Here is a 9,619-nt window from a genome sequence, read left to right on the forward strand (position 1 = left end):
TCATTGTTTGAATTTTTTTCCCCCTCCTCTACCATAAGCCCACCACAGTTTTCTCTTGGGAATGGAAAATTATGACTTAAATCCTCCAACTAAGTTCCAGGAGGGTGAAGAAGATGAACTGGAGAGGGAGCAACTATATTACTTGCCCTCAGTAAAAACAGAACTTTATGTGTCCTTTTGGGAACGTAAGAAATTATATTGGCAGAACTCAGAGACACATTGTGCTCACATTTTACTGTGACATCAGTGAGGCCTATTTCCTGGTTCTCTGCCTTCTGAAGATGCCGTTTTATTTGTCTGGCAATGTATCTTCTGTGACCTTCTTCTCCCTGAGAAATCTGCCTGATGTTAATTTTGTCATCATAGCACTAGAGAAATACTTTTGGCTGTACTTAAACTTTTTTTCCCCAAATGATTCCATGGTCATGATCTTAATGTTTTCTACAGGACACTACAAATATATCTTCATGTTACTTGATGGCATCCCTTTTTAAACCTTTGTTATTTTCTTGCATGGTGTTCATTTTATCTGAAGGTTAACAGAGATACAGTATAAGTAATTGGATGAAAATCTAGTTTCTTAACTAATTAATTTAGAGGGATTTACCTCTGTCTATATTTGAACTCAAAGCAAAGCATGCCTAATTTTTGTCCCAATCAATGACCAGGGGTAGGCAACCTTGGCTCTTTTATGACTCATGGACTTCAATTCCCAGAATTCCTGAGCCAGCATAGCTGACTCAGGAATTCTAGGAGTTGAAGTCCATAAAAGAGCCAAGGTTGCCTACCCCTATTAATGTATTTCTTACACCAGATATATTTTTGATATTTTGGGGGGAGGAGTAGATTGGGCAAAAAAAAAATGTTGCAAGCGCATTTTAAAGAACAGGAGCTGAAGGAAGGGAAATAATTTTGAAAGAGAGATGTAGCAGTCCAGAGAAGTCCAGATTTGATTGTACAGTGGTACCTCAGTACTCAACTGCTTTGAAACTCATCGAATTTGGAACTCAACGCATTTTAACAAGAAAATTTTGTCCTGGCACTTGTTGTTTGTTTGGTACTCAACGCGCAAGCTAGAAGTTGTGGGTGTCGGTTGTCTCATGACTCACTACCCTTTCCACCAAAACAAAGGAGAAAGCTTCAGTCATGAGGCAGCTCTTGCCCCTGTGCACATCTCCTGGCAGTCTTATCTCATTTTGTGTCTTTTTGCACTTTTTTCTCATAAGAACAGGTAAAGTTTTTATTTCATTTAATCTAAGTATATATTAATTTTTAGTTTTTTCTCATGTAATGGTATACAACCCTATCTTTTAACATATTGCCTTAAAATGTGCAGTGTTTTTGGTTTGGGAATGCATTAAATTTATTTACATTATTCCTCAGGGGAAAAATTTGTTTTGGTATTCATCATTTTTGGTACCCATCATGCCTCATCATTTTTGGTACTCATCGTGCCTTCTGGAACCAATTAACAACAAGTACCGAGGTACCACTATATTATCCAGCACCATTTCTACCCAGGATCCTAGACATCAACTAGCAATATTAATATCAATTAAGTTTATTTTTAATTTTAAAATTTAGCAAGGAGAAAAGTTACACCGTTATGAAATGGGGAGGGGAGAGGGTGATGATTAAAGAGTCCCCCTTGTCACTGCATCTCAGCTGAAAATCACTGTCCCACTACTAGATGAGGTCCACATTTTATAGGCAGATGCCACAGGTGAATCATTACTAAGCTATGCTAGACATGAATGGCTCTAACTGCAGGAGTAGGAATTATATCTTCCAAACTAAACTATACTTTGTTTTTCACTTTCTGCTGAAGTTATTTTTGTTATACTTTTTTTCCCACATCCCTCTGGAATTGCCATAGCCTTGGTTATCTATAAATGTTTGTGTGAGTCTGTGCCAAGGGAAGAAAAACAGTGGCCTTCCCAGCAGTTGTTGAGCAACAGATAGGAAACTGATCCACAACAGCCCAGATTGTCCATGCTGTTAAAAATGGAAGTTTTACCACATCTAGTATGATGCAGGTTTTCTACTTCTGAAAACTAGACCATAAGTTTGGTATATCAATTATTTGGTGGATTGGCCCAGTACAGTTGACTGAACGCCCTAATTGTTCTTACAAGCTTATGTTTGTGAAAGCCAATGCTATATAATTGCATGCTGACCACCTTGGACTATGGTCTATGACTCATCTTCCCCAGCTAACTGAATTCAGAATCAAAATAAACTTATGCTATAGCAGCTTCCATGTCCGTTGCCAAACCCTGTACCAACTGCTATGCAGAGCAGGCCAATATTTAACTTGAAGACCACATTCTGGTCTTTTTTTTCCATAAACCATGCATAGCCACTGACATCTGCTTCTACATATACAAACCAATTCACCATTCATTAAAAAAAATCCCCCCTGATGTTGATTACATGTAATCCTTTCTCTTATTTCCTTGCTTAACAAAATGTGTATTTGTGGGTCAAAGAACTGAGATTTCCACTTCCCTTGATATTTACCCATCCATTTCAATGTGGTGAGAGGACTTTCTCTGACTGTCCTCAAAAATGCTGGAAAAGCTCAGCTCTGGTGTTAAAAACAACAATCATCCCTTGGCAACTTCAGTTCGAGGGGAGTAAAAGTCAATGAAATGAGAATGAATGAAATAAGCATCTTGTTCTTCCCCATCGGTATATGTTAATTAATGTAACCAATTCATCAATCATCTTCAAGCCTAATGAAGCTGGAGGAAGACAAAGGGATACCAGTGTGTATCAAAAGAAAGAATTCACCTTTAACAATTAAAAAACTAAACTGATGGTTCTAATGGGTGAGGATGTTGGTTAACCATTAGATTTTCCTTTTCCATATATTTTTAATTCCAATATATATTCCAAATCAATTAGCTACACCTCAGTCAACAAGTGGAACATTTATTTATTTAATCAAATTAATATGACTGACCATCTCGTGGAAAGTGTCTCTGGATGGTTTAATAGAAATCCAATAAAATAATAAAATAAATAAAACAATCATTACCTAAAACCATGATATAATAATTAAAACAGCATTAAGAAGTATAACAGTAGAACACAAAATCCAGAAAAAACAGTCTTTCTTATTTTCAATGTTCTTCATCTCTTGGTTATAAATTGGCCACTTTCTAGACAAGTTGGGGTTACATCTCTTGAAATTTTCCAGCTTTTGACTTGGAATTCTGAGCCTTTTATCCCAAAGCATTCAGCAGCCACCAGACTATGGATGACCGCAATTAGGATATAATATAAATGTAGAGAATTAAAGGCTTTCCACAATAGCTGCTATTAAAACACACAAACCAACAAACTGGAAAAAGAAATCATTTTAATATTTTAATGAAATAACTCAAATTTATTTCCTCTCCAAAGCTGTGTGATCCTAAACAAAACACCAATTTCTCAGACTCACATCTAGAAATTACTGAATTTCAGCACCTTGATTTCCCATATCACTGGTCCCCTCATGTTTACTGTGTGTCAAGCTGCAATAAAATTACAAAGTTGTTGAGAAGAGGAAGACTATTGTAGGCCTCAGGCCAATCTGTAACTGTGGTGTGGCTTTCTTTATAATTCTAATGTTTGCCAATTTAATATGCTTCAGTTCCATAGAGAAAATTCTTTGGGGTTATCATCTAAAAAAGCATGATCAAATCCCACAAACTGCATGAATAAGCACCACTGTTTCCAGAGCATGTTGTATCCGCCTAGATTCGCATTCTCCCCAAACTAAAAATCAGAAATGTCAAAGATACTTCAACCCTACCCCCAGAATGTGGTCCAGTCTAGTCCAGGGAGGAATACCAGAGAAAGACGCTATTGTTGTTATTTAGAACTATTTTTCAGTCCCAACTACACATGGAAAGGACCAGGAAGAAAAAGGGCAGAGGGAAAATCTGGGAGATGATCCATTTTTTAGGTTTTTCCTAGTCTGCCATATCTTTAGCCCACCCAAAGCCAAATATTTATAAAAGTTCTGTTAGATTGAGCAATATGATTCATGCTACTTATGATTAAGTAGCTATTTATAACACTGTTTTTGAACACTTCTTGAAGTAGTTGATTTTTTTTAGTTGTGATACCTACACACACATCATATAAACACACACACACACACACACACACACACATGTATTAAAAGGGACTAAAACTAAAGGTAAAGTCGAGTCATGTCTGACTTATCTCCATTTCTCAGCTCAGAGAGCCAGCATAGTCTAAAGCAGGGGTCTTCCAACTTGGCCCTTTAATGACTTTTGGACTTCAACTCCCAGAATTCCTTAGCCAGCATGCCTGGCTGAGGAATTCTGGGAATTGAAGTCCACAAGTCATAAAAGGGCCAAGTTGGAAGACCCCTGGTCTAAAGACACTTCTGTGGTCATGTGGCCAGCATAACCATTCACTAAGGAACATGGAATGCTGTTACCTTCCCACCGTAGTAAGACCTATTTATCTACTTGAATTTGCATGCTCTTGAACTGCGAGGTTGACAGTGGCCGGGACAAGTAAGAGTAGCTCACACCGTCATGAAGCACTCAGATCTCAAACCAGGGCCGTTAGTTTTCCAGCTGAATAGCTCAGCATCTTTAATTATTAAGCCACTGTGCCCCCTGGAATAAAACTAAAAGTAAGAAATAAACACTGTCTTCAAGTTTCCCTTTAACCCTACTCAGGGGAAACTAACTCACGGCTCTCTAGTCATTAGACCACTTGACACCATCTGCATAAAGTGTCAAATTCAAACTGTATCCTTATTTCAAGTACTTTTACTAGTACTTTTCTGTCCTACTCCAAACGTGACATAGCTTCATCACAAGAAAAACAATCCACTAAAGTTAATGGCATTGGAATTTTCTTGTTTTCTTATTTGTTTCATTAAATACATTAAACACATTGCATAACTCAGATCAGAAAAAGTGGCTTGTATTAGAATGATAACTGCAAGAGTTTCGTCATCAGGAATTATTACTTCCAAAATATTTGCATGAACAGAAGCATAGTTAAGGTGAGAAACAATGATTGATTAAGAGGAACAAAGGCTCTGAAAAGGTTGGAGATAGTCCTGTGCAGAAGGCCAGAAGGGTGAGTTTATCCTCAAGATCAAGTACAATTGGGATCAATCAGATTTTCTTGTCTTTTGACTTTGTGGTTGTCTTTGACTGTAATTTCAGTCTTCCCAGTTCATATCCTAATTGAGAGAGGACGTTGTAGTTTGCCCATGTGAAGACAGGACTGATGATCTACACTGTTAATGATTTCATTTATACTAGATTCTCCCATTTAGATAAAGGTTTTGAAATGAAGGAAAGCTTAATATGGGGAGTTATGCTTGATATTTCTTTGATAAAGAGAGAGAGGGCCATGTGTTAGGCAGGCACACAACTTTCAGCTCCTCAAAACATTCTAGCAGCCTAGAATTCAACTGCAACCTGTCACAGGGAGATTTACTTATTGCAAATATTAGGTAGCCATGAACAATATTTTCCATAGAAACCTTTTCTAGATTTTATTTCACCAGAAAGATTCAGAGAGAGGGCATCCCTGTGAGCCATCTTGAGAGAAATATATGACCTGTTATAAAAATGGCCCAAACTTTGTTAGCTAAAAGAAATTTCTGGCAATCTTTCCCCCCCCCCCTCCACCAGCCCTCCCCTCCCCATCCAGTTGACCCCTGGACCAAAGAAGCAAATTTGTGGTACTATAATATGAGCTGAGATAGAGTATAATTTATGTGAAAATGCCAAAAGGAAACTTTTCTTAAAAGGGGAGTAAGCCCCACATCAAGAAGTCATTATTAGGCAGTAAACCATTTCAAACAGAACTATAGAGCGAAAGATTCTTCTGATTAAAAAGAAATCATGTTGTCAATTTAAGAATATCGGGACTGAGTAAGTGGGTGCCTTGTAGATGTTTGAGATTTTAACCCTGTCAACTAATCAGAAGCATCTAGAGTTCTAATCCCCAACACCCTATTTGCCTATTCCTGCAGTATATTAACCCCTGCAATTATGCAATACTATAAATGATTATTTAGTAGTAGTTACTATGTATCTTTACTCAGAAGTGAGATGTACTAAGTTCTTAAGAATTTACTCCTAGCTATGTGAACATGTGACTGCAATCAACATACGAAGAACGGCTGCAGGACTTGGGTTTGGCTAGTCCAGGGGTAGGCAACCTTGGATCTTTTATGACTCATGGACTTCAACTCCCAGAATTCCTGAACCAGCTAGACAGTCACTTATCTGAAATGATATAGGTTCTCCTGTTCGAGCAGGGGGCTGGACTAGAAGACCTCCAAGGTCCCTTCCAGCTCTATTCTATTCTATTCTATTCTAACCCAAAGGGGAAAAAATATTAATTCCACATCTGCTTTGTGTAGCTCATGTAACACAACCCAAGATACAACATCTGCAGCAAGTAAACAAAATAAACAAAGAAATATTTGAGAGCAAGCAGATGTTGCAAGCCCCCTGCCAAGGCACTATTCTGATTTGCACTGTTTATTGTATTTCCGCTGATTTATGAAAAAGCGCTGAATCTCAGGTTCCATTATACCATTAGACTAAAGCAGCTACATTTCTCTTAAGGGGACTGTGAAGTTGAAGATATTTTTTTTTGCTATTGCCCTATATATTTATTTGAAATGCCTGAACTCCTGATTTTCTGTGCTTGACAAGAAACCTTGCATGGGTCAAAGAGGTAAAAGAAGACAAACTAGGTTTCTGTTGGCTGAACATGGTGTGTTTTTAGGCATTTTTACACATCTTTGTGCCTCAGATGATCTGCCATTCAGTGTTGCGTTGGCAACATAAGGGTAAGAGTTTTAAAACTTAGCAATTTTACGAAGAAAAACTGAGTGTTAATTTGCCAAAAAAAAGCAGCTAAAGAGAACTGTAACACTGTCATATAAATAGAATTGAATCTCATAAGTAACATTATAAATCTTTGTTCCAAAATATGAACAGCATCTTGCAGAGGGTTCAAAGAGCAAAGAAAGAAAAGTACACAGGAGGAGATGGCAATGGAATCAGAAAGTCATATTTTGATCCATATCCATCTTTATGTTATAGTAATGATATGAGAAAAAGGGACACGGTGGCTCAGTGGGTTAGGATGCTGAGCTTGTCGATCAGAAGGTCGGCAGTTTGGCAGGTCGAATCCCGAGTGCCGCGTAACAGAGTAAGCGCCTGTTACTCGTCCCAGCTTCTGCCAACCTAGCAGTTTGAAAGCATGTAAAAATGCAAGTAGAAAAATAGGGACCACTACGGTGGGAAGGTAACAGCGCTTCGTGACCACGGAGACGTCCTCGGACAGCGCTGGCTCTTTGGCTTTGAAACAGAGATAAGCACCGGCCCCTAGAGTCGGAAACGACTAGCACGCATGTGCGGGGGAACCTTTACCTTTACCTTTAATGATATGAGATGAGATGAAAGTGCATCTTCTCAATGTGTAGAAGACAGAACTCTAGTTCAGACAAAATCTTAGTATAGGTAAGAGCATAAGTCTCTGGAAAATTCTATTGAAAATGTGTGATTGATTATAACTGTCTATTGCCTTTTTTAAAAAAAATTACCTCTACTAGACAACCCATGCCCCTTTGGGACATTGTTTCAGAGACATTTCCTTATCTAAATAGAGAAACACAATGACCAAAAACACCAATAGGAATGGAGCAACTTTCAACTTTTCCACTGAGTTTCCTTGTGGGAAGCTGGCAGGGAGTATCTGAAACCTTCCTTCCTTCTTCCCTCCCTCCCTCCCTCCCTCCCTTGAACTCCCCATTTATTTTGCTTCTGTGGAAAACTTGCAAGGAGAAAGAAGGAAAGCCAGCAGGAAGCTGCAATTCTAAGTCCAGCTGGCAAGTAAATGGATGGGGGAATTAAGCAATGGGATGAACCGGTTGGGAAGAATACGTGAGGAGGTGCGAGGGGGAACAAGAGATGCCACATGGGTCAGAAAAGGCACATGGGGGAGGCTTCCACAGGTTGGCGAGGTCGCTTGCAGGCAGTATGGTCTAGGAGGTTCCTTCCTCACTGTTTCTCCCTCCCTTCCTCCTTATTCCTCCCTTTCTCCCTCCCTTCCTTTTCTAGCATGCAGGTAAGTGACTAGTGCTTGCTGTGGGAAGGAGTGAGGGTTTGCAAGAGTGGCTGGGAAACTATCATGGAACATTGAAAACTAGGGTCACATGACCACAAGAGCAGCCCAGAAGACCTGAAGCAGCCACAACTTCCCCAAATTTTATTCCCTTAGGAGTCATGGGTACCTGAGGGTGGATGCAGTCTGTAAGCTAGTCCATTTGAAGTACCTAAAGATACCTAAAGGTCCCTTCCAGCTCTATTGTATTCTACCTTGATTCAAAAATGGTTGTCTTATGATGCACTGTTTTGCCCAATTGAAGTTAACAGACACAAGAGTACAGATGTTCCTGAAGAAGTAATTGGCAGACATATATGTTTGAAAGGAGGAAAACCCCAACAATCACTTTTTAAAAAAATTAATTTGCATATTAAAACCAGATTACATATTAGGTAAAGAAGTTCCTTCAAATTAAGCGGCACTCTTAAAACTGTTACATTACAGCTGAATTAATACCCAAAGGGCATTAAGAGTTTTGCCTAAGGAAAGGCACTTCTGAGAAATTAAGTTATCCCAGCCTTGGAGGTCCCTTCCCCCATGCATCAATAAACAGACTTATGTAATTCTCCCAGACTTCTATCCAATTCACTTGTTAATTGGAGCAGCAAGCAGATGTGTTCTTGCTAGTTTACAGATAGCTTTTTCATTCTCTGATTTTGCCCTACCTTCAACTTTATCAGCCCACACTATTTCCCTATCTTTTGCTTTCCTCCTAACATGTATCTGAAGCCAACAGCCATGACCTGTGCAGGAAACAATCACATTTCACATTCTTGCAAATGGAAGGCTTTAGATTACTCTGCAATGCAGCATCGATGTATCCTCAAGAGTATGATAAAAGCAAAAGAGGGAGGAGAAGACCCCAAAATATGTATTTTTAAAAAAAAAAAAATTAACTGGAAAAAGTTAAAAACATCTATAATGAAGAGATTCATAAAACCAATGCAGAAAAATTATGATTTTATAATGCAGCTTTTTCCCCCCACTTTTCCTGCTTTGTATCCCCAGCTCCAAGGATAACCTATACACATATGTCTTAGATTTGAACCTTCACAGCCACAAAAAGGATAGGAAATTGAATAGAAAACAATAGATGGAAGTGTTCTGTTTAAATAACAAGGGCTGGAATTTCAGCCCGGACAGTAACAAGGGGTGGAATTATGAGTTACATATTAGGACCAGAGAGAAAATAAAGCAGGGGGGGAAAATCCGCAAATCCCCAGCAAAAATTATAAGCTCAACTCTGTATGACAAAGCATAAATAGGTGTACTGAATCTTTTAAATAAATTAATCTTAAAAGAATGCAACTAAAACACCTCAGCCCAAAGTTTGGTAGTGTTGTTTATTGCAATGCAGAAAACCGAGTCATAATAAACCATTTGGTAAGCTGAAGACAATAAAAAGGAAACATTAGACATTATAGAACTAGCAGCGTGAGCCCAGAAT

Source organism: Vipera ursinii (assembly GCF_947247035.1).
Source record: "Vipera ursinii genome assembly, chromosome: 3".
Classification (NCBI taxonomy): domain Eukaryota; kingdom Metazoa; phylum Chordata; class Lepidosauria; order Squamata; family Viperidae; genus Vipera; species Vipera ursinii.